General features: G+C 39.7%; 1 pseudogene; it reads right to left on the bottom strand.

The window, feature by feature from the left end:
* Positions 1–1206: 1206 nt before the first annotated feature.
* Positions 1207–4119, bottom strand: LOC113741585 (receptor-like protein 33; annotated as a pseudogene).
* Between the last annotated feature and the right edge of the window lie 21803 nt (positions 4120–25922).

Here is a 25922-nt window from a genome sequence, read left to right as displayed (position 1 = left end):
AAAGAGATGCAGAAAGTCAATAAGCATTCTGTTAAGATTACTTAACTATCTTGCTTTTCTTGTTTTAATTGGATCATGAACCATTTCATGGTTACTTGTTGCTGTTTGAAGTTTGTGGTTGTATTCTTGTGCTTTATTATATGGTTATTCTTGACTCCTTACCTAGGATATGTGAATTGTCTTTTGTAGTTAAAATAGAAATTTCAACCTTATTTTCGAGTTAGTTCATGCTATTAGATTTTGTCTCGTGGATTGATCATGTGATTTGAAGAACTTCACCATAAATTTTGTTAGTAGATCCTAATTTGGTGAAAATTATACCTTATAAATCAAGTAATATGGTGAGCTTCTATCCTAAAATCAAGTCTTCCTGCTAACTATAAGAAACGTTCCAGAAAGATGCATTTTGTTACTCCACAAAACCCTTCATCCTAGTTTGTTTTGTCACATTGTAGTGTGAAAAAAGATCATTCTGTTGAATATATAACTCTCCCTTCCCTTTTCTCAAAATTGTCGTACCATTTGGTGGGGAAACTCCAAAGCCAATTAAGATTATGCTGGTCGCTGGTGCTCTAATTTTCAGGTCCAGTGAAGAATAAGTTCTGTTCAAGTTGCTTCCATGAATTTCACTTCTGACAATTTTGGATGAAGACTAGGCTTCACTTATCTATCATTTATTGCAAAAGACTGAGGATGACTTGTTCTTTTCCAGAAAGTCAAAAAATGTCGCTTGGATTACTTTCTCTCTGTTTACACATATCAGCTTGGGGTAAACGATTGAAGTTTGAATGGTGCAAAGCTGTTCCAATTCAATTCCCACAAAGGTGCAAGTTGATTAGTCAATGTAAAGCATTTGAAAGCACACTAGCCTAGTTTTTAGTCTCAAAGATCACCTCTTTGGTAGGTGGGGAATAATGAAGAGAACTATTGTCATAATTTTCATCGAACCACTTTCAATATGCAAACCAAACTGGGATATACCCCTTTTTTCATATTTTCTGAACATGTTCTTGATTTCATTTTCAACCATGAAGCAAAAGATAAAGTTGCAGGGAATCAGAATCTCTTTGCACCTGGAAGTTGACAATCATAAAAAGAAGCAACTATTAGAACCTTAAAACGTGCATAGCAGATACAACTGGAACTGAAACAAAGCCAGTTTTACTGCTGATCCTTCCTGATTACCTCCATTGGGAGGCATGGACATAAGAAGTCAAATTTTCTGGTGATTAGCCATAGAAAAAAGTTATCATTTCCAAGGATATTTGATTATGTGAATGGAAATTATGCAAAGGAAGTAAAATTATTAGACAACAGCTGCAGGAAAGAGTATGTTTTGCCCACCAATTTTGTAAATTGCATTGCTGTTCTCAAGTTCGTATGTGGACATATTTCGTTCCTCGATCTTTTTCGCAGTTTGTATGACTTCAACAATCTGGATGAACCATCTTGGTTTTTCAGTTAAGAACATGAGACTTCCCATGGCTAGTCCGAGCACTAATCCGCAACCATATCCCAGAACAACAGCTCTCCAAGCAAATCCATCAAAGAACTCTGGATCATATTGTTGCTCAGATCCGAATGGTGAGGCTGGTGGTGGTGCCCCTGTATTTCCACAATCTTTAGTCAATGGTGATCCACACAAGGCCAAGTTCCCTCTGTATGAATCATTCCCAAATGTATCAAAATGTCTTCCTCGAGGAATGAGTCCAATCAGATGATTTTCTGAAAGGTTTAAGAATTCAAGGAATGTCAGATTCAGAAGCTCCACAGGAATAGTTCCCTCAAGCTGGTTCCAAGAGAGGTCTAGACATTCAAGCTTATTCAAATTCCCTAATGGCCGGGGAATATGACCACTTAGATTGTTATGAGAGAAACTGAGTACGTATAAGAAGAGAATGAAGGGTTCCAATAATTTCTGGAATTCGTCCTTCAAATCTGCTGTTTGAGAAATCGATGGCTGTTCGATCTATGAGGACTCTTTCAAGACTATACTCCGTTCCTTTGATTACTAAAGTCAAGGAATGGATGTAATAATCAAGCTCATAGCCAGTTTCTGACATATATTCCCCACGGTGATCCCTTAAGCTTCTCATTGCTTCTAAGCTTTTGAAGAGTTCTGTAGGTAGAACACCTGTGAGCTCATTGCAGGATGCATCGATGATTCTCAGCTGCGGAAATGGGCTTTCAGTTTGAAAATTCCCAGTTGCTCCGTGAAATCGATTATGAGAACCTGTAGATTAGGTAGAGATTCCAACCAAATTGTGAAATCTATCATCAATCTTGTTGTTCCCCAAATGAAGGAGCTCCAGTTCTTCACAATGAGCTAAAGATCGTGGCAGTGGCCCTTGCAATTGATTGTTATTCAGCATAAGAATATTCAAAGAGTTGCCTTGTGAAAAAGTGGTGGGAATGGTGCCAAAAAGTCCATTGTTTCCCAAATCCAAAACGTAGAGCTTCTGGCTGAAGTTTCCCAAGCATTGAGGGATTGGGGAAACCAAATTGTTATATGACAAATCGAGAATGAAAAGAGAAGTTGAGTTACAGATAGAAGAAGGCATTTGACCCTGAAGTGAGTTGAAACTCATATCTAGATACAACAGATATTTGCACCGCAGTTGGTCTATGGTACCAGTCAAAAAGTTATGCGAAAGATTCAAGTAGAGCAAATTATCCCAAGTCTTGGACATGAACCAGCTTGGAATTTTGCCGTGAATCCTGTTATTTGAGAGGTCCAGAAATTTTAAGCTCTTTGAATTTCTAAGTAACTCTGGAAATTCCTTTATCTGGCAAGAAGACAATCCCAAGTGCCAGAAATCTGGATAGGAAATGCTCACATTGTTTGTAGTGTTCCATGGAGCTTCATTTTGAAGAGGGTTCTTTTGAAGCTTATTGAAGTCCACAAATACATCTTGTCCAACCCCAGCAAAATGGTTTGAAGAAAGGTCAAGGTAAGATAGGGTCGGAATAGTAAAAATTGATGGAGAAATTGAACCGCTTAGTTGATTACGAGAGAGATCTAAAAAGCCAAGATGTGTAAAGTTGAGAAGTGAGTTTAGAAATTTTCCGGCCAATAAATTGTGACCAAGTGATAGTCTACTTAGCTTCTGTGAACTGGAAAATTTATCTGGAATTTCCCCTAGAAGATAGTTGTCTTCTAGAGATAATTCAGTAAGTTGTGTAAGGTTGCCAATTGATTTAGGAACGACACCAGAAATTTGACAAGTTCCTAGATGCAAATAATTTAAGGACCTTATGCACCCAATTGAATCTGGTAGTGCTGCAGAGAAACTTGTCGTCGATAAGTCCAACTGCCTCATAGAATAAAAAATGCTGCAGTTTAATTTTGATAAACTAACAGTAAGATTCTCATAGCCACCTAACGAGAGAACTTTCATATTCGATAGATGAAATACATTAGCTGGTAGATTACCTGTTATTCCAGTATATGAGAGATCTAGATATGTCAAAGATGAAAAAAAATTCACCCTTAACTCGGATGAGATGTTCACTGACGAAAGCGACAACTCTCTTAAATGGGTTAAGTTTTGAAGCATCGCTTCAAAATTACTAGATTCATATCTTAGATGCGAGCAACCCATAGAATTACACAGGAGATTAAAAGAGAGATCAAGTGAAATTAGGTTGAAAATGTGTGATATTTTCAAAGCAACTTCTCCTTGAAAATTTGAATTTGAGAGATTGAGGTGGATCAGCTTTTTAGCGAGCCAAATCGCTGTGAAATCCGTGAACTGATGAAATCATTAAAAGCAAGGTTGAGGGCGTGGAGATGGAAAAGATGGAAAGGGAAGCGTTTGGATGGATGACTCCTTGAAGCTGGCCACAACTCAGATCCAGCCCAATTACACGACCGGTGAGGTTGTCGCATGTGACACCATCCCAATTGCAACAATCTGTGTCTGGTTTCCAATGTGTTGTCTTTGGATATGAGTACTGACCAAAATAATTGCAATCATGAGAAGCATCAGTTGATGTGCTATGCATTTCCTTAAACTGAAGCAGTGCGAGAGCCTCATCATGATCTTCCAAGAAAGTGAAAGTGATCACTTCTTGAGGTTGTAAAAGAAAGAAGAAAAGTAAGGTAAACTGAAGCAGTGCGAGAGCCTCATCATGATCTTCCAAGAAAGTGAAAGTGATCACTTCTTGAGGTTGTAAAAGAAAGAAGAAAAGTAAGGTACTATAAAATGTTATCGGTCTCTTCATTATTGCTTGATAAACTTTGTAACCGTTTATATAAAGGCGCGGGATTTGTATGGAAGAGAGGTATTTATTTGAAGTCCCACGGAGCTGCATGTTGAAGAACAGCTTAATTTCCACACCATTGGGAGACTTGGATATTAAAAGTCAAATATTCTAGAGATTAATTAGCACATTACCAAAAAATTTATTATTCCATGAGTATAAGTTCAATAATTAGTTAATTTAGTTAATACTTAACATCTTTACAGCAAGATCCATAATTGATGCATTTTACAAACCTACAAAGTTTGGAAGGTAATAATATATATTATCGGACAATAGGTGTAGAAAAAGTACGCTTAATTTGCCTACTTTTGTTTTTTTGTTTTTTGTTTTTTGTATGAACTTGTATTGCCATGATATAAATTACTAATTTCTTGTGTTGTTCATACTTGTCTCAGTTTTGGCTTGATTCTTTAATGAATGCAGTCATTCTTTCGAAAACAATGTACTGACAAAGTAAGAATGACTTAAATTTCTTACAGATTCTTTGAGCAATCGTTCAATGACAAAGTTCAGGAAGCCATTCTAGGAGCAATTTTCATCCTCATGTCGCTCTTTGATTAACCAATATTCTCAAATTCTTGTATATATATATATATATATATATATATATTTCGCCGCAGATGATATTTCACCACGCCATTATGTTAATTTAAAATTATTATAATTTTGTTCCAGTTTGCTAAACTATAAGGAAAATGTACCCTACCTCATAGTAAAATCATTTAATAATATGTAATATGTTACTAGAGCAAACATATATTTTTGCTTAGCCAACGTGGGAGTTCTAATTATTGTCCCCTTCTACAGTATGATGGACACTTTGCATTTTAAACTTGTTAAAAGTTTTCTCCACAACTATTTTTTAAAATCTTGTTTGTATTCTTAAAAATCACTGCTTTGGTTGGAGGGGAAAAAATGAAGAGGATCACTGCCATAATTTCCATTTTTTTTTTATTAACATTCAATATCCAAACAAAATCAACTAGGATACTTGCCCTATTTCACATTCTCTGAAAAATTTCTTTTTATCAACCTTGAATCAAATTACAAACGAACAGGACACCAAAGTCGATCTCTTTAAAGTTAAACCATAAAAAGTAGCAAGTAGTAAGCATTAGAACTATTAGATTCCTCATTTTTCCTTGATCACATTTTTGTATATGTTGAAGATTGATGTAGCATATATATTCTCCATTCACTTTATTTTGTGCACAAATGGACCTGTTCTCTTTGGATGGCTGCTACCAGCACTCTACAGAATTCCTATCTAACCATCCATCCCTTTCATGAGTAATTGCTAAAATTGCGATGAATTCTAAATCCTTTCAGAAGTCTTAGAATCCCTATGAATTATCTGCTATCCTCATTAAGGCTTGAAGAGACGAATAACTGCCATATAATGTAAAGAAACTACAATTAATAGATTCTAATTTTTTCCACCATATATAGTATAGTAGTCATGGTACCAAGTGGCCTACCCATCTCTCAGTCATTTTGGATTAACTTCCCTCATTAATGAGTATCATCTAGCTGTTGAACCTTTCATAGGCTCATATCTTGAATCGACTTCTTTTTGTTAATGAACAATAAATCGGAAAAAGAAATGATAAAAGAGATAGAGAAAGTCATTGAAGTATTCTGTCAAAGTTACTTTTTGTTGTGAAAGCTCCGAAGCCAGTCAAGTTGGTTCTCTGATTTAATTTCAGGTCCAATGGTGAATAAATTTTGCCCAAGCTTCTTCTAAGAGTTTCAGTTTCAAAGACGCGTATTGATTTTATGGATACCTGCAAGTCACTTATCTTCACCTATTCTTTCCCAGAAACTCTTGGCATTATAGAAGTTTGAGATTATTCAAACGTAATAATATCATTAGATAACAGGTGTAGAAAAAAGTATGTTTTGCCTACCATTTTTCAACAGACATGTATCAGCATATGCATTACCAGCATACTACCATAATAATGGAGTTGTTCTTTTAAACACAATGGTGGTCAAACTCAACCATCCTTAATTTCTGAATAGTGATAGTTTTATAATGACATAAATTTCTTGTAAAGTCTTTGGGCAATTGTTCGATGACAAAGTTGAGGAAGATGTTCTGAGAACATGTTTTTCTTCCTGCGGCCAATATCAGGGCAATTGAGAAGAACAATTTAAAGCTTGAAAAGACAGACACACATTATGTATAGTAGCCATACCATTCTTTTATTTGTCTACTAATTTTTTGGGAAAGTTTTCAAGAACTATCAAAATGAATGTTTCTGATATTATATAAGAAGTAGTCTGATGGTTGACTTGATTTAATTTTTTTTTTTAGCAATTTTCACAGAACTGCAAAACATTTCTGTTATTTGGAAATAAATTTTTGCAAAGGAATACTAGACAGCAATTGTTTCAAATATTTTTTTTCATGGTCCTTTATTGAATGAAATCTATTTTAACACATTAAAGTGTAAGATAAAATTGTTACAAACATTTGTAAATAAAAATTCAATGGCATGATCAAGTAATAAAAGTGGGCTCGTAAGGGAAAACGCGCTAAGTAATGTAGAAATAAAAAATGTTAATTAAACTATTATAAAACTTAATATTATGCATAAAGAAATTGTAATTGGAACAAAAACCAGTAATTGATAATGAATAATTCTTTTGTAGACATAGCAATTCAAAGGGTCTTTTTTTTTTTTTTTTTAATTCTAGCAAAGGAGGAATGAAATTTAAAAAATCGCAAGGAGAGAAGGGGGTTTAAAATCCAAGATATCTAAATATTGAGACCTCAACCTAACCATTAAAGTATCTTGTTAGAAGATAATAGAAAATAATTATACATTTCTTTGGCACCAATCTCTAATTGAACTAAATGTCATTCATAGAGTACAATAATTTCTGTTCAGAAGACCTTCAGAGGAAAACTTTATATTGGCTGTTCTTTCTTTTTCTATAGTAAGTTAGTCTACAAAAAGACAGATCTTGGTAGTTTATAGACAGTGTCCAACTAGTGAATTGCCTATCGGGGCTTCCATGTAGTTATACTCTTCATGGTCCACGTAAATATACATTAGAAAAATAAATTTTCCAAAAGAGAAAGATTCCATTGTTCTTCTAAGGATGCAAATTGCCCAAAAAAAAAAAGCTAAATTGCCAGCTAAGTCTTAAACTACTACTCAAATTTTTACGACATCTCATCCGAGTAGAATCTTCTATAGTACTAACTACATCTTACCCAATATATTGAACTAATTGATTATTGTTGTTTCATTAAATAGTGATAATTAAGGATTTAGGGTAAGTTTTGGTCTTTGTTGTAGGATAATTAAGAATTGATTGAAATTAGCCAATACTCTTTAAGTAGTCTTAATTTCCCAGGCAATTGCATACAAGCATTTTCCGATTAATGGTCCAGGAAATTTCTATGAATTTCCAAGTACCTATATGGTCGCACCACAAAGGCTGTACTGTTAAACAGATTTCAAATACTATGCCAAAGCTGATTCTTTGAGTACAAATTTTACCACAAAGGCTGTACTGTTAAACAGATTTCAAATACTATGCCAAAGCTGATTCTTTGAGTACAAATTTTACCACTCATCAAAACTCTGCGCCAATTAAGTCTAAGAATTCCCATTCAACTGTTAATGAATTGGGACCTTAATATTGATTCATAAGTTATAACCCATATTGGTTGGTCTCTTTTTCTGTGTTAAGCAAATCATATCAAAAATAGATTTTGGGCATTCCCAACATAAAATTCACGTCGTAATTACCCATCATTTATAGTCATTTATTACCCACACTAGCTTGGTCTAGATCTTAAGATGACTAGTCCCTTTTAATCAGAAATCTTGATTCCTCTTTAGTCAAAATTAAGAAAAGAAGTACTTCCACATAAAATTGTTGCATAATTGATAAGTGACTAATTTACGTTATGTTTGAATGATATTTTATGTTATTTTTAGTCACTTTGGTTATATTATTGGAAGAAAATGAATCATTTTGGCTATAATTGGTGAAAAATGTTCTTAAGTGATTAAATGAGGTTTTTATCACATTTACTTGCATTTTGTGCATTTTTGACACATTTTAGTATTTTGGCTATAACTTGAGCTACAGTGATCGGATTGAGATGATTCTTAAACCAATTTGAAGATAAGAGATAGCTCTACAACTTTGGTGAAGGCATTGAAATCCAGTTTGAAGGTTTTCCAGGTCAAAAAGCCGAACTACAGTAGCCAATTTCTATTGATCGAAGCTGAAACAGGGCATTGAGTAGTCAAGGGTATTTCAGTCATTTCTCAGCCTATACAAATCCAAATGATGTGATTCTTGATGTATTGGAAATCTAACTCAAAGGGTTACAAGTTTTATGTTTTGGTCAAGAGTTGAATCAGCTTCTATCATAAAAAAAGTTCAGTTGAAGTTGAGGCAAAATCAAAGCAGAGTTGGAAATTGAACAGAAATTACACAAAAAAGTCACTGTAGCAATCCGGCCGGAACTTGGCCGGATTTATGGCTGGATTATGGTCAGAAAAGGCTGCTCTTTACGCGGACAACTTGATTTCACCTCCAATAAGTCACATGTAATGCGAGACATGTGACAAACACTTTGCAGCTATAAAAGGGAGGTGTAAACCTTATTTCTTGACCACCTTTTATCTTTATATAGCCAAAAGAATTGCAAGATTGAAGGAGAGACAGACGGGAGAAGCTTGGAGTCTACAGAAATGTAGTTCTTCCATTTTCTGAGTGTTAGATTAGTATAGTATAGGATAGTTAGCTAGTTAGTTCATCCATCTTGTTTATTAGCTAGATGAAGAAGAGGTTGGAGGATGAAGAAGGCAAGGAGATGAACTCATGTGGCAAGGGTTACATTCCTTTCCAACTCTTTATCTTTTGTACTTAATTTCAAATTTAGTTAATATACAAGTTATGGATTTATATGTTATTATGTGTTTCTAAAGTTTATGCCTTAGGTTTGGTTGAACTTTCTATGATTGCAAGTATTTATTATTTGGCTATTTGATGCCATTATTTTGAGCAAGTTATTTAGCACTTTAACTCTTTGAATCATGATTAATCTGCTACCATTAATTGTGATTATCTAAGATGTTGTCTCTGCAATCAAAATTGAGATTTAACACTGGTTCAATAAGTGCTAAACATAGGGAGTACACTCACGAGAGTAGAGGTGCACCTATGTGATTTTGGTGATTAATTTCATGTAATTTCATTGAAAAAATGAACTTGTAGCTAATTTCATAACCATGAGAATAGATATGGATTAGTTATGAGTGTAATTGATTCACTATGAAAGTAGGATTCATATGCATAAGAAAATTATATCATAACTAGCCTAGATAGTAGTACTTAATGATCCAAATATAGCACTTGCATGAGTAGTAAGGGATACCATAACCTAAGGAACCTTCATTTGTTATTTTGCATAAGTTCAGTAGGTTTTACTTGTTCTAATTCATTGATAGTCTAAATAATAGAGAAGATTTAGTAGTGCCGGTAATTGTTCAATCTTTCTCGTGGGATCGACCCGATATATATCATAAATTACTAGTTGACCTGTATTCTTGCAGTGAAACGGGTGTATTTCAGATTTTTTAACTTGTAAGTGTAGCAAAATCCCGTCAATAATCTATACAGGTAATAAAGTATATGTAAGATCACTTTAAAAGCACGCGTGCAAACTTTTTTTTTAAAAAAATTTTTTTCTAATAGAGGAAGAGTTGGATTTAAGAAGTAGGGAAGGGGAAAAGGGGATTTGAACTGAAGATCTCTACATCTTAAGATGCGTGTGCTACATTGTGTGCAAATGATGAATAACAAATTGGAGCACTTTTTAAACCCAATTAGTTGATGAAATGCCCCAATTATCTTATCAAATTTGGTACCAAGATCGCTATTCCAAATGAGGAATAGTGATACACAGGCACATATATGAAATTGTAAAAATAATTGACACATATATTTTTTGGATGCCATCAATTTTTTTCTACGCGGTACATGATTTCATGTTTTTAGTTTAATTCAAGAACAGGATTTGCATTCGTAAACAACTTGAGTTTAAAAAAAAAATTAGCCTCAATTCACGCTTGTAAGCAGTACAATTTTCCTATTTCCTAATGCCACATACAAATCTCAAGAACAATATTGCCAATTTTCTTCAAGATTGTCATGCCATCATCGGGTCCGTCAAGAACATATTCTTTTTTTTTTAGGCAGTTAAAAATAAATTTTGCTCAAGTTGTTTGTTTGGCGAAGGCTGGATTTATCGATCCGCGGTCCGGGGGCTGCCCTTCTTCCGAGTACTGAAAGCGCCGAAGGACTTCCACTGGACTGAGGAGTGCCAGAAGGCCTTCATCGACCTAAAAACCTACTTGGCCGAGCTACCATCTCTGACAGCCCCAGAGCCGGGGGAGACCTTATTCCTATACCTATCCGCCTGCAACGAGGCCGTCAGCGCGGTCCTGGTGCGGGAGGATGAGGGGGCTCAGAGGCCGGTGTATTACGTGAGCCGAGCTCTACAGGGGCCAGAGACACGATACTCGCCAGCCGAGAAGTTGGTCCTTGCCTTGGTACATGCGGCACGCAAGCTCCGCCCTTACTTTCAGGCTCACGGCATTGTAGTCCTGACCGACCAGCCCTTGCGTCAGATACTCACCAAGCCCGAGGTCTCGGGCAGAATGACCAAATGGGCTGTCGAGCTAGCCGAGCACGACATCGGCTATCAACCCCGCAAAGCCATCAAGGCCCAAGCCTTAGCGGATTTCCTTGCCGAGGGGGCTAGCTTGAATCTAACCGATCTAAGTCCCCAACACGAGGAGCGGTTGCCGAAGGAGCCCTGGGTGTTGTTCGTGGACGGGGCCTCCAGCAAGGAAGGAAGCGGGGCGGGTCTGCTACTCATTTCACCTACCGGGGAAGAACTGACCTACGCCCTCCGATTGGACTTCCCCGCGTCCAACAACGAGGCCGAGTACGAGGCCCTGCTCACAGGATTGCGGATAGCCCACCAGATGGGAATAACCGCGATCCAGGTCAGGAGCGACTCACAGCTCGTCGTCCTCCAAGTCCTTGGGGAGTACGAAGCCAAGGACGAGGTTATGAAGAAGTACCTGGCCAAAGTACGAGAAGCGGTGGCTTTGTTCGAAACGTTCGAAATCGAGCGGGTGCCAAGGTCCCAGAACAAGCGGGCAGACGCCCTTTCAAAGTTGGCGTCCTCCTCATTTGCCCACCTCAGCAAGGAGGTATTGGTGGAGGTGCTAAAGCAGAAAAGTATCGATCAGGTCCAGGTCCTGGCCATAGACAGCTCGGCCACCTGGATGACGCCCCTCGTGGATTTCCTCAGCTCGGGTGACCTCCCCGAAAACAAAGCCGAGGCCCGACGCATCCAGCTCCGAGCTGCCAAGTACGCCTACGCCGGGGGAACCCTCTATAGGAGGTCGTACCTGTCCCCCTGGCTAAAGTGCGTCACACCCGAAGAAGGTGATTACGTCCTGCGCGAAGTCCACGAAGGAATATGTGCGGCCCATGTGGGGTCCCGAATGCTGGCTAAGAAGTGCCTCCTTCTGGGCTACTATTGGCCCTCCGTCTTCCAAGACGCAGCGGATCTGGTCCAGAAATGCCGAGCCTGCCAGGTGCACGCTTCGCTGCGCCATCAGCCAGCTCGGGAGATGGTCCCCATCCACAGTCCTTGGCCCTTCGCCCAATGGGGGATAGACCTCCTAGGTCCCTTTCCCCGAGCCCCGGGAAGATATGAGCACCTCGTGGTAGCCATAGACTACTTCACGAAGTGGGTGGAAGCGGAGCCCCTGGTCTCTATCTCGGGGAAGGCGATCCAGAAATTCTTTTGGAAGAACATAGTTTGCCGGTTTGGGATTCCGCATGTCCTGATATCTGACAACGGCCGCCAGTTTGCCGAGAACCCTTTCCGGAGCTGGTGCGCCGAGCTCGGAATCATCCAGCACTTCACGTCGGTTGGTCACCCCCAGGCCAATGGCCAGGTGGAGAACGCTAACCGAACTGTCCTGCAAGGGTTGAAGACTAGACTGGAGTCCGCCCAATCAAGCTGGCTGGATGAGCTCCCCAGTGTCCTCTGGGCTTACCGCACTACGCCCAGGACGGCTACTCACGAGACCCCGTTCTCCCTAACATACGGAGCAGAGGCTGTGGTGCCCGCAGAGGTTGGTCTTCCCTCACCCAGAACGCAGAACTTCGTGGCAACACCCAACGAGGAAGAGCTTAGGTACAACTTGGACATGCTCGAAGTCAGGCGGGAGGAAGCGGCTATCCGAATGGCTAAGTACAAAAGCCAGCTCGCTCGCTATCACAACGCCAAAGTAAAGACTATACAATACCAGCCAGGAGACCTCGTCCTGAGGAGGAACTCGATAAGCCGAGTACACGGCTCCAACAAGCTCGACCCAAAGTGGGAGGGCCCCTACAAGGTCCTTGAGGCGAGCCAAGCTGGCTATTGCAAGCTCGCTAAGATGGATGGATCTGAAGTACCCCGGACTTGGCACTTCTCCAATTTGCGGTTGTTTGTGGCGTAGGTTAAACCAGGATGTTCAATGGCCTGTACTCTGGAATCTGAATTTTTGTTTTTCCATTCAAATTACAGCTCGTTTTAATTTTCACTTGTACTTGTTTCATTTTACAATTTTCAAACCTGCACCTTACACTAGCACATTCAGCATTCCCTCGCTCAACGTCCTAGTGGGGGGCTAGGGGTAGTGGATGAAGCGTGAAGTGTTCGACCCAGGAGGTCGGCACGAACGCGCTTAATGAAGCGTGAAGTGTTCGACCCAGGAGGTCGGCACGAACGCGCTTAATGAAGCGTGAAGTGTTCGACCCAGGAGGTCGGCACGAACGCGCTTAATGAGGCGTGAAGTGTTCGACCCAGGAGGTCGGCTCGAACGCGCTTAATGAGACCCAGGAGGTCGGCACGAACGCGCTTAATGAAGCGTGAAGTGTTCGACCCAGGAGGTCGGCACGAACGCGCTTAATGAGGCGTGAAGTGTTCGACCCAGGAGGTCGGCACGAACGCGCTTAATGAAGCGTGAAGTGTTCGACCCAGGAGGTCGGCACGAACGCGCTTAATGAGGTGTGAAGTGTTCGACCCAGGAGGTCGGCTCGAACGCGCTTAATGAAGCGTGAAGTGTTCGACCCAGGAGGTCGGCACGAACGCGATTAATGAAGCGTGAAGTGTTCGACCCAGGAGGTCGGCACGAACGCGCTTAATGAAGCGTGAAGTGTTCGACCCAGGAGGTCGGCTCGAACGCGCTTAATGAGGAGTGAAGTGTTCGACCTGGGAGGTCGGCAAGGACGCGTTTAACATTTAAAGCACTCAGCCCCAAGGGGTGAGGTGTGAGGTGTTCGACCCCGGAGGTCGACACATAGCATTGCGAGTGGGCGAGGAAAGAAGGAAATAATCCTGGGAAATCTTGTGTATACATTGCAAGCCTATCTATTACAAAGCTTCCGAGCTGCCTATCTATTACAAAGCGCCCTGACTATCTACCGTAAAATTTCCGAGCTGGTAATCTCCTTTGATGTCTGTTCTGCCTGCTGGTGTCCCGACCGGGGTGGAAGCTGAAAGTACACCTTAAGCATGTTGAGAGGCGTATGGTGAAGGCTATTCAGGAGCCCGGAAGCAGGAAACCCCTTCCGTCCTGGATGGACCTCCAAGAGCATTTTCAACTGGAGCATGGTCACATCCGTACAAAAAGACAGAAAGGGTTTCTGGAGTGGCTACCGCCCTAGGCCACCGGCTCTTTCCCGGCAGCTCTGCCTGGAGACCCGTCCTCCTCCAAAGGAACCTCCTCTAGGTCTGCTCCTACGTCGGTTCGGCGGACCAGGCTCTTCAGGGCATGCCCCTTCCGGTACCCATCAAAGAGCCAGTCCAGCCTATCCTCGGCCGCAGGATCGTAGTCCTTGAAGTCCGCCACGTCGAAGCCGGGTAGGTTGAGGCCCTGCACCTGGGTCTGGGCCCGCGTAGAGCCAACCTGGAGGATGGGCTGGTTGAGGAGGGCGATGTCCATCTCGAACTGATCGGAGGAGATGAACTCCCGAACAGCCTTCTTCCGCTCTCGGCTGACGGTGCCGGAGAGCTCCACGGCATGCTCCTCCTTCAGCCTGGCCACACCAGCCCTCTCCTGGTCGAGCTCCGACCTGGTGGAGGCGAGCTGGACCTGGGCGGCGTCCAGCTCCTTCTCGGCCTTGTCTAATTTGGCCTTGAGGGAGCTGGCCTCCTGGAGGGCCTGGGAAAGCTTCCTCTCCGCCTCCAGGTTCTTCTTCCGCAGCTTCTCCAGATCGGGAGACAGCTCAGAGAAGCGGGTGGCCAGGGCGGCACCGGCAGCGTTGGACTGGAAAAGAGAGAAAGCAGGTCAGCATGCCACATCACTTAACCCAGGCACGGGGGTGAAATTAACCCCTGGGTGATACTTACTTGGGCCTGGGCGGTATAATACGCGTCCAAGAGCTCGGGGGGGCTGGCCAGCTCCATCCACTTCTTGTCCCTGGGAAGGACCGAGCCCACCATCAGCTCGCGAGCCACCTCGGGGAACTGGGCTCGGTCGTTGATGGAGAGTTTCCAGGACGGGCAGAAGTGGCGGGGGTCATGCATCGTGGGGGCTTGGCCCGGCTTCAGGAGAGTTATGTGGCGGAAGTGCCACAAGCTCGGGGGAGTCGACTCCTGGACCTGCTCCTCGGCAGAGCCCACGCCCAGGTGGACTGGTCCCCCGGAGACCCGCGCAACAGGAGGCTGTGCGGAGACCAGGGCGAGCTTCTTCTGCCCAGCCTGAGAGGGCTCGTCCCCTCTGCCCCTCTTCTGTCCGGCCGCCTTCTTTTTGCTGGCGGCCTGCTTGGAGGGGGATGGTTGCGATGTCTCCTTCTGGGGGGCTGAGCCGCCCCCCGGGGTGGAAGCCCCACCCGGGGCCCCCCGAGCAGCCCCGGGCTGGGGGTCGGGAGTGACCTCCTCGAGGGGTGCGCCCAGCAGCTGGGAGAGCTTCCTCACTGAAATGAACACCAGGTCAGCCGAACGAAAGACAGTAAAAGGCAAAAAAGGGAAAATTTATACGCTATGAATAAAGACAGGGACGGAGCCAGCGTTACAGGTGTCGAGTTTGGGCTGGGGGGTCGCCACTTCCCCAGAGGATCCGGACAACGTCCCCATCAGCCCTGCTGCGGAGATCTGCTCGGAAGAGATCCTGGTAACATCGAGCTTCACCTTGGAGCCCAACAACGGGCTGAGGGTCTCGTAGTCCAGGTCCTTCGGGTAGGGGTCGGCCTTGACCCCCCCAACCTTCCACACATTGGGAGGAAAATGTGTGGATCGGACAAAGAAGAAATCCTCCTTCCAATCCTTAACGGAGGAGGGGAGGCCGAAGAACAACTCCTGGGCCCCTTTCCCTCCCTTGGTCTGGGGGCCCCGACGGGAGAAGTAGTACCACCCCGGGAGGGAAGACTTAAGAATGAAGGCGGCTCGGAAAAGGGAGAGAGAGTAGGGGATGTCGCAGAGAAGGCAGTAAATCAGGAATCCGGTGATGATCCTGATGGAGGTAGGGTGAAATTGGGTGATTGTGAGGCCCCAGTAGGTCAGAATATTGGTCAGAGCTGGATGAATGGGGAGACGGAGCCCTGCGATGAGCTGCTCCCTGTAGATAGCCACGAAGCCGGGGGGAGGTCGGCAGGCTCGGTCGTCGGGCCCGGCCGCCCTCGGCTCGAAGGCCGGGGGGATGGAGTACGACTCGGCCAGCTCGGCCACGTCCTAGGGCGACAGGGTGGCCTCCTGTAGGTTTGGGTAACCATAGGAGAATTCGGGATCCTCCCCCTGCTCCGAGGTAGGGGTCCCCTCAGAGGGATCCCTGTCCTCCCCAGCTCCGCCCTGGGCCCCGCCAGGGGAGTCATGGGGGGACTGGAGAGAGGAGGTGGTTGCGGCCTCTTGCTCAAGGTAGGCGTCGAGCTCAGCCGTTTCCTCTAGAGCGCGGGCAGAAAAAGGATGGGATGAAGGAGACTGGGGTGAAGGAGAGCTCATGATGTCAGTAGGCTCGGGCAGGTCAGAGGTGTGGAAGCTGGGACTAGAAGCAGAAGAAGGGGAAAGAGGGGGAGGAGAAGATGGTGACGAAGATGAGGGTGAAGGCGAGGAAAGAACGATAACTCGGGGAGCTCTGCGGCGGACTGATACTACAGCAACAGAGGAGGAGGAATGATCCGACATAAAAAGTGGGGGGTAGCAGAGGGCAAAAGAGACACTGCGAAGAGGGAAGATGAATCGCAAAAAGGACTTACTGATGACGGCAGAAGAAGGATTGAAGGCTCGCCGGAATCTGGGCACAGGACGCCGGAGGTTGCTGGAAAATGGAAATGTGGGTGCACAGGGAGAGTGATAACTTGAAATGCACAAGAAGAAGCGGAAATGGCAAATGGGACAGATGAGTATTTGGCATCCCCTATTTATAGGGGGAAGAGTGGAGGGAGAACGGTTGCGTGAATTTGAACCGACCCTCATGTGAACACATTTAATGCGGGCACGAAAACCGAAGAGGTGGGACAGCTGAAAGGACGTGGGCGCAGCGTCCCTGTGACAGCACTGTACCAGAGGTGACCTCGGCAGGGTAGTGCGCGGTTCTGGCCTCCCACGTGGCGAAGATAGATTAGGTCTGCCTGACAGTCCTACCTAATCTAGGGGGCTAGTGCAGAGGCCCCGTTCTGGGCCCGGACACGCGGCAGCCCAGGAAGAACCGAGCTGGGCCTTGGCCCCCAGACCCCTGGCAGCAGCCCTGGGCCGCACCGACTAGGGCTCCCAGGGGAGGCGAAGGTCCGTCCCGAAGAGGTCGGGAGTAATCCCCCTGAGTGCGGGATACTATCTATACTGGGCAAGTCCCGCGTCGTGCGGAGGTCGGACTCCCTTCCAGGTATAAATAATAACACACATCCACTGTACAAGGTACGCTCACTATTGACAATTTATCCTGGACCATTGCTACTTCCCGTGAACCTTACCCACCGGAGTACTAACTTGGCCGTCGGAGCGCCCTCGGGGACAACCCTCGGGCCCCCCCACCGTGAGATCACTTTTAGTTGTTTTGCAGGTCTTGGATCAGCTCTCCCATCGACACCCCGAGCTCGTCAGTTCAGCTCGGTCCGGGGAAGCCCCGCGCTTCTTCAATCACATTTTTGTATATGTTGAAGATTGATGTAGCATATATATTCTCCATTCACTTTATTTTGTGCACAAATGGACCTGTTCTCTTTGGATGGCTGCTACCAGCACTCTACAGAATTCCTATCTAACCATCCATCCCTTTCATGAGTAATTGCTAAAATTGCGATGAATTCTAAATCCTTTCAGAAGTCTTAGAATCCCTATGAATTATCTGCTATCCTCATTAAGGCTTGAAGAGACGAATAACTGCCATATAATGTAAAGAAACTACAATTAATAGATTCTAATTTTTTCCACCATATATAGTATAGTAGTCATGGTACCAAGTGGCCTACCCATCTCTCAGTCATTTTGGATTAACTTCCCTCATTAATGAGTATCATCTAGCTGTTGAACCTTTCATAGGCTCATATCTTGAATCGACTTCTTTTTGTTAATGAACAATAAATCGGAAAAAGAAATGATAAAAGAGATAGAGAAAGTCATTGAAGTATTCTGTCAAAGTTACTTTTTGTTGTGAAAGCTCCGAAGCCAGTCAAGTTGGTTCTCTGATTTAATTTCAGGTCCAATGGTGAATAAATTTTGCCCAAGCTTCTTCTAAGAGTTTCAGTTTCAAAGACGCGTATTGATTTTATGGATACCTGCAAGTCACTTATCTTCACCTATTCTTTCCCAGAAACTCTTGGCATTATAGAAGTTTGAGATTATTCAAACGTAATAATATCATTAGATAACAGGTGTAGAAAAAAGTATGTTTTGCCTACCATTTTTCAACAAACATGTATCAGCATACTATGCATTACCAGCATACTACCATAATAATGGAGTTGTTCTTTTAAACACAATGGTGGTCAAACTCAACCATCCTTAATTTCTGAATAGTGATAGTTTTATAATGACATAAATTTCTTGTAAAGTCTTTGGGCAATTGTTCCATGACAAAGTTGAGGAAGATGTTCTGAGAACATGTTTTTCTTCCTGCGGCCAATATCAGGGCAATTGAGAAGAACAATTTAAAGCTTGAAAAGACAGACACACATTATGTGTAGTAGCCATACCATTCTTTTATTTGTCTACTAATTTTTTGGGAAAGTTTTCAAGAACTATCAAAATGAATGTTTCTGATATTATATAAGAAGTAGTCTGATGGTTGACTTGATTTAATTTTTTTTTTTTAGCAATTTTCACAGCACTGCAAAACATTTCTGTTATTTGGAAATAAATTTTTGCAAAGGAATACTAGACAGCAATTGTTTCAAATATTTTTTTTCATGGTCCTTTATTGAATGAAATCTATTTTAACACATTAAAGTGTAAGATAAAATTGTTACAAACATTTGTAAATAAAAATTCAATGGCATGATCAAGTAATAAAAGTGGGCTCGTAAGGGAAAACGCGCTAAGTAATGTAGAAATAAAAAATGTTAATTAAACTATTATAAAACTTAATATTATGCATAAAGAAATTGTAATTGGAACAAAAACCAGTAATTGATAATGAATAATTCTTTTGTAGACATAGCAATTCAAAGGGTCTTTTTTTTTGTTTTAAATTCTAGCATAGGAGGAATGAAATTTAAAAAATCGCAAGGAGAGAAGGGGGTTTAAAATCCAAGATATCTAAATATTGAGACCTCAACCTAACCATTAAAGTATCTTGTTAGAAGATAATAGAAAATAATTATACATTTCTTTGGCACCAATCTCTAATTGAACTAAATGTCATTCATAGAGTACAATAATTTCTGTTCAGAAGACCTTCAGAGGAAACTTTATATTGACTGTTCTTTCTTTTTCTATAGTAAATTAGTCAGAAAAAAGAGAGACCTTGGTAGTTTATAGATAGTGTTCAACTAGTGGATTGCCTATCATGGCTTCCATGTAGTTATACTCTTCATGGTCCACGTAAATATACATTAGAAAAATAAATTTTCCAAAAGAGAAAGATTCCCTTGTTCTTCTAAGGATGCAAATTGCCCAAAAAAAAAAGAAGCTAAATTGCCAGCTAAGTCTTAAACTACTACTCAAATTTTTACTACATCTCATCCGAGTAGAATCTTCTATAGTACTAACTACATCTTACCCAATATATTGAACTAATTGATTATTGTTGTTTCATTAAATAGTGATAATTAAGGATTTAGGGTAAGTTTTGGTCATTGTTGTAGGATAATTAAGAATTGATTGAAATTAGCCAATACTCTTTAAGTAGTCTTAATTGCCCAGGCAATTGCATACAAGCATTTTCCCATTAATGGTCCAGGAGATTTCTATGAATTTCCAAGTACCAATATGGTCGCACCACAAAGGCTGTACTGTTAAACAGATTTCAAATACTATGCCAAAGCTGATTCTTTGAGTACAAATTTTACCACTCACCAAAACTCTGCGCCAATTAAGTCTAAGAATTCCCATTCAACTGTTAATGAATTGGGACCTTAATATTGATTCATAAATTATAACCCATATTGGTTGGTCTTTTTTCAGTGTTAAGCAAATCATATCAAAAATAGATTTTGGGCATTCCCAACATAAAATTCACGTCGTAATTACCCATCATTTATAGTCATTTATTACCCACACTAGCTTGGTCTAGATCTTAAGATGACTAGTCCCTTTTAATCAGAAATCTTGATTCCTCCTTAGTCAAAATTAAGAAAAGAAGTACTTCCACATAAAATTGTTGCATAATTGATAAGTGACTAATTTACGTTATATTTGAATGATATTTTATGTTATTTTTAGTCACTTTGGTTATATTATTGGAAAAAAATGAATCATTTTGGCTATAATTGGTGAAAAATGTTCTTAAGTGATTAAATGAGGTTTTTATCACATTTACTTGCATTTTGTGCATTTTTGACACATTTTAGTATTTTGGCTATAACTTGAGTTACAGTGATCGGATTGAGATGATTCTTAAACCAATTTGAAAATCAGAGATAGATCTACAACTTTGGTGAAGGCATTGAAATCCAGTTTGAAGGTTTTCCAGGTCAAAAAGCCGAACTACAGTAGCCAATTTCTATTGGTCGAAGCTGAAACAGGGCATTGAGTAGTCAAGGGTATTTCAGTTATTTCTCAGCCTACACAAATCCAAATGATGTGATTCTTGATGCATTGGAAATCTAACTCAAAGGGTTACAAGTTTTATGTTTTGGTCAAGAGTTGAATCAGCTTCTATCATAAAAAAAGTTCAGTTGAAGTTGAGGCAAAATCAAAGCAGAGTTGGAAATTGAACAGAAATTACACAAAAAAGTCACTGTAGCAATCCGGCCGGAACTTGGCCGGATTTATGGCTGGATTATGGTCAGAAAAGGCTGCTCTTTACGCGGAGAACTTGATTTCACCTCCAATAAGTCACATGTAATGCTAAACATGTGACAAACACTTTGCAGTTGTAAAAGGGAGGTGTAAACCTCATTTCTTGACCACCTTTTATCTTTATATAGCCAAAAGAATTGCAAGATTGAAGGAGAGACAGACGGGAGAAGCTTGGAGTCTACAGAAATGTAGTTCTTCCATTTTCTGAGTGTTAGCTTAGTATAGTATAGGATAGTTAGCTAGTTAGTTCATCCATCTTGTTTATTAGCTAGATGAAGAAGAGGTTGGAGGATGAAGAAGGCAAGGAGATGAACTCATGTGGCAAGGGTTACGTTCCTTTCCAACTCTTTATCTTTTGTACTTAATTTCAAATTTAGTTAATATACAAGTTATGGATTTATATGTTATTATGTGTTTCTAAAGTTTATGCCTTAAGTTTGGTTGAACTTTCTATGATTACTAGTATTTATTATTTGGCTATTTGATGCCATTATTTTGAGCAAGTTATTTAGCACTTTAACTCTTTGAATCATGATTAATCTGCTACCATTAATTGTGATTATCTAAGATGTTGTCTCTGCAATGAAAATTGAGATTTAACACTGGTTCAATAAGTGCTAAACATAGGGAGTACACTCACGAGAGTAGAGGTGCACCTATGTGGTTTTGGTGATTAATTTCATGTAATTTCATTGAAAAAATGAACTTGTAGTTAATTTCATAACCATGGGAATAGATATGAATTAGTTATGAGTGTAATTGATTCACTATAAAAGTAGGATTCATATGCATAAGAAAATTACACCATAACTAGCCTAGATAGTAGTACTCAATGATCCAAATATAGCACTTGCATGAGTAGTAAGGGATACCATAACCTAAGGATCCTTCATTTGTTATTTTGCATAAGTTCAGTAGGTTTTACTTGTTATAATTCATTGATAGTCTAACTAATAGAGAAACTTTAGTAGTGCCGGTAATTGTTCAATTTTCCTCATGGGATCAACCCGATATATATTCTAAACTACTAGTTGACCTGTATACTTGCAGTGAAACGGGTGTATTTTGGATTTTTTAACTTGTATGTATAGCAAAATCCCGTCAATAATCTATACAGGTAATAAAGTATATGTAAGATCACTTTAGAAACACGCGTGCAAACTTTTTTTTTTTTAAATTTTTTCTAATAGAGGAAGAGTTGGATTTAAGAAGCAGGGAAAGGGAAAAGGGGATTTAAACTCAAGATCTCTATATCTTAAGATGCGTGTGCTACATAGTGTGCAAATGACGAGTAACAAATTGGAGCACTTTTTAAGCCCAATTAGTTGATGAAATGCCCCAATTATCTTATCAAATTTGGTACCAAGATCGCTATTCCAAATGAGGAATAGTGATACACAGGCACATATATGAAATTGTAAAAATAATTGACACATATATTTTTTGGATGCCATCAATTTTTTTCTACGCGGTACATGATTTCATGTTTTTAGTTTAATTCAAGAACAGGATTTGCATTCGTAAACAACTTGAGTTAAAAAAAAAAAAAATTAGCGTCAATTCACCCTTATAAGCAGAAATACAATTTTCCTATTTCCTAATGCCACATAGAAATCTCAAGAACAATATTGCCAATTTTCTTCAAGATTGTCATGCCATCATCAGGTCCGTCAAGAACATATTCTTTTTTTTTTAGGCAGTTAAAAATAAATTTTGCTCAAGTTGTTTGTTTGGCGAAGGCTGGATTTATCGATCATGAAGATACTTCAAAGTTACTTATCAAACATTTACCTTGACCTACCTTAAAAAGCAAAAAAAAAAAAAAAAAATTACCTAGGCCTAAGGATGACTAATGTCAAACCTCTAATCACTTTTTACGTCCTACAGGAAAGGAATTTCTATTTTGTGCCCTAAAGATACAGAATAAAAGGTGGAGCTAATTGTTTTAGTCAACAAAATTTTATACAAATTGCTTTAGATTTCTTAAGAGACGTTTGAGTTTGTAATTTATCAATTATCTAAATATATTTTAAATACTAGATAAATTGGTGATTTATAAATCCAAATATTCCCTAAATAATCTAAACAACTAAAATCCTTTGTCAAAATTTTCAATCCAAACGCAGCCTATAAGAATATACACAATTGAGAACGTATAAATTGGTTAATATCTCTACAAACTAAATTGGTTTTCACGAAAAATAGTTCATACTTCACATGTAATTCTAAAATTTTTTTGGGTAAATAAGTGTTTTGCATCTATTTTTTACTTTACATAAAATTACAAGGAAGTCAGTGGATGTTATTAAATAATAAGGGAATAGTGTGATAAAATGTGAAAATCATAGGAGGTTGAAATAGTAGCTTATTGTTTCTTCAAACAAAATTTTTATATTATAAGTACTGTGTAGTAGGAGGAATATCCTGCGCTGAATTTGCACAATCAAAAGATATATCACTTAATACACATCCAAGAATTTAGGAATTGAAATTGAAAGTTTGCCTTCACAGTAGAGGAAGACTCCCTCTACGGTCTATTTCTATCATCAGTAAAAAGCTATTCCTTTTGTATAGACAAGCATGACTACGCGTTCACTTCATCAAAGACCTGACACTCGCACATTTTCTCTTAGTAAGCAATTAAACCTTCTAAACCAACTCCCTCCAGAGGAGTTGGCCATCACATTAATTGTGGAGCGGGAGGTCAAGGATTCAAATCCTTGACTCTTATCTAATGTCTTAAAACTCGGACTGTCAATTGAAGCGGCGAAGTGAAAGGGTCGAGGTTCAATCTATCGGACCGGTTCGACCCTAGTTCAATGAATTTTTTTAAAAATAATTTATATAAATATATATGCACAAAATAAGACATGCAATGGATTAATTTAAAACTTTATATGATGAAAAGTTTACTATTTTTGAATAACTTAGATTTTCAAAAATAAAAATTTTAAATTATAAGTTGAAACAAATAAATTTCATTTCAATTTCAATTATATCTACCAAAAAAATCTTAAATCCAACCCAAAAATATCACAATATTTTGAAATTATACAAAATTCACGTTTATGAGAATTTAGGCATTGTGAACTTAAATTTTAATTTACGTTTTTGAGATTTAGAGATTGCAATTTTAAAAAAAGAAGTTTGGAGTTTGAAGGAAGTCAAGAAAATTGAAAATAGAAATGTAAACTTGATAAGAAACAAAAAATGAGATAAAAGTGAGTGGTTGTGACATTAAATAATTTGTGTTAAAGAAAAATAATTCTTTGTTAACTTTTTTTTAATTTAATGGACAAAAACAAAATTAAAAGATGGAAGAAAACATCACTAAATTAAAACTAAAGAGGTTTGATTAAAAAGGGAGTGACAAAAGAAAGAAAGATTCATGAGAGAATGAGATTTTGTAAAAAAAAATGAAAAAAAGAAATATGGGTGTTTGTTTTATATAAATAAGTTATCAAAAAAAGCTAATAAGATGTGATGGTGCAATGGTTACTACATTGGTATTCTATTACAAAGGTCTTGATTTTGAATCTTGATAGTTGCATTTTGCAAAACTTTTTTTTTTAGAAAAAGGGGAAGCTTGAAAATCGGAAATCCCCGGTTCAATCCGGTTCAGCGATTTTCACGAGTTGATTGGTTTTGATCAATTTCTGACAAAGTCAACTCTAACATAGAACCGAATCGATACCATGGCCGGTTCGCGGTTCAACCGGTCGAACCGGTTGATCCGGTCCGATTTTCAAACACACTGCTCCCATTGAGTAAATTCCTCCCCTTCCCCCGCCCCCTAGGAGTAAGAGTAGGCTAGACATGTGCCACTATGACAAAAAAAAAAAAAAAGCAATTAATCCTTCTAAAGTTGCTAAGCTGATCTTTCAGGGACGTACGTACTAATTGTAGCCTATTAAGTGTTATCCAAACAATATAAGGATAGTTAAAAACTTTGGAGTTGTGCATAAATTAGAGCTGCGTAAGTTTGAATAGCTTCTACGCTTACTAGTGAATATTAAACCACACTCCATATGTGCAACTGAAAAAAAGAATAATTTTAAAATCTATGCTTGCTCTTTTATTGGATTTAGAAACAAAATAATACAATTGTTCGAGAATAGTAAAGGGTTCAATATGAAGAATTTGAGATATATGAATATTTTGAGTTTTAAATACTGTGGTGAATATTGAGGAGCGTACAAGGAAATTAGATAGGTATAGAGAGTTTAATTTTTTGTGTTGTTTTCGTGTTTGTATCATTTTGTATCAAAATGATTACAAATGCATACATGATATATATAAGTTTCATATTGTGCTCGTGTCACAATCTACTTATTAATGTGCTGTGATATGTTTTAATCCATCTGACCATTTTAACATTTTCGGTGAAAATTACTAATGAAACGCCAACAAAACTGCACTAATAGTCCAAAACAATAAAATAGTATAAAATGTTACAAAATAATAGTCATGTGTAGGCCAACAGCCATTGAGCAAACAACATCTTCATGTATCAAAAAAATGTAAATTGATGAATGAAGTATCGTAGCATGAGCGGTTTCAGCACACTTGAAGACTTGAAAAATCAATGAGATTACACGCCACTTACACGGGTTGTTTCAACATTCATGGGAAAGATAGCTTCTTGGAAGTTCCAAAGAAATGAATGCAAAGTTAAAGTGTCCAATAGCAGTATGGCACCAATTACTCTAAAGTTTGGCCCAAAAAAAAAAAAATATGGAAAGGAAATTGGTTAGTCCTTACTTCTATCTCTATGTTTTATCATGGTGATCACAATTGAAATTCACCGAAGTTCTCAAGTTATAAGCTCACACTCAACATGAAGTTAAAAAGATGCTTCCAAAGTCAAAGTGTTCCAAATTTTATTGACAAGGTATGATCTGTGTTCATTCAAGAAAATTAACTGAACACCTTGTAAGCATTCAAAGAAAAGACTACAATAATTTTGATCATTAGATAATTATTCACGGACTAGATTTTAACACGTAAGCAAGACAAGTACAAGAAACAAAACTTACCCAAAAAAAAAAAAGTACAAGAAATAAAATACTCATAAATAATGCTAATTTAATTTGTAAGAGAAAGTGTTTAAATTACTTAGACGAAAAAACTTGATTGCAATGGAAGAAAGAGCAAATGGCTA

Source organism: Coffea arabica, chromosome 1c, assembly GCF_036785885.1.
Source record: "Coffea arabica cultivar ET-39 chromosome 1c, Coffea Arabica ET-39 HiFi, whole genome shotgun sequence".
NCBI lineage: Eukaryota > Viridiplantae > Streptophyta > Magnoliopsida > Gentianales > Rubiaceae > Coffea > Coffea arabica.
This window is presented reverse-complemented; position numbering and strand designations above follow the sequence as displayed.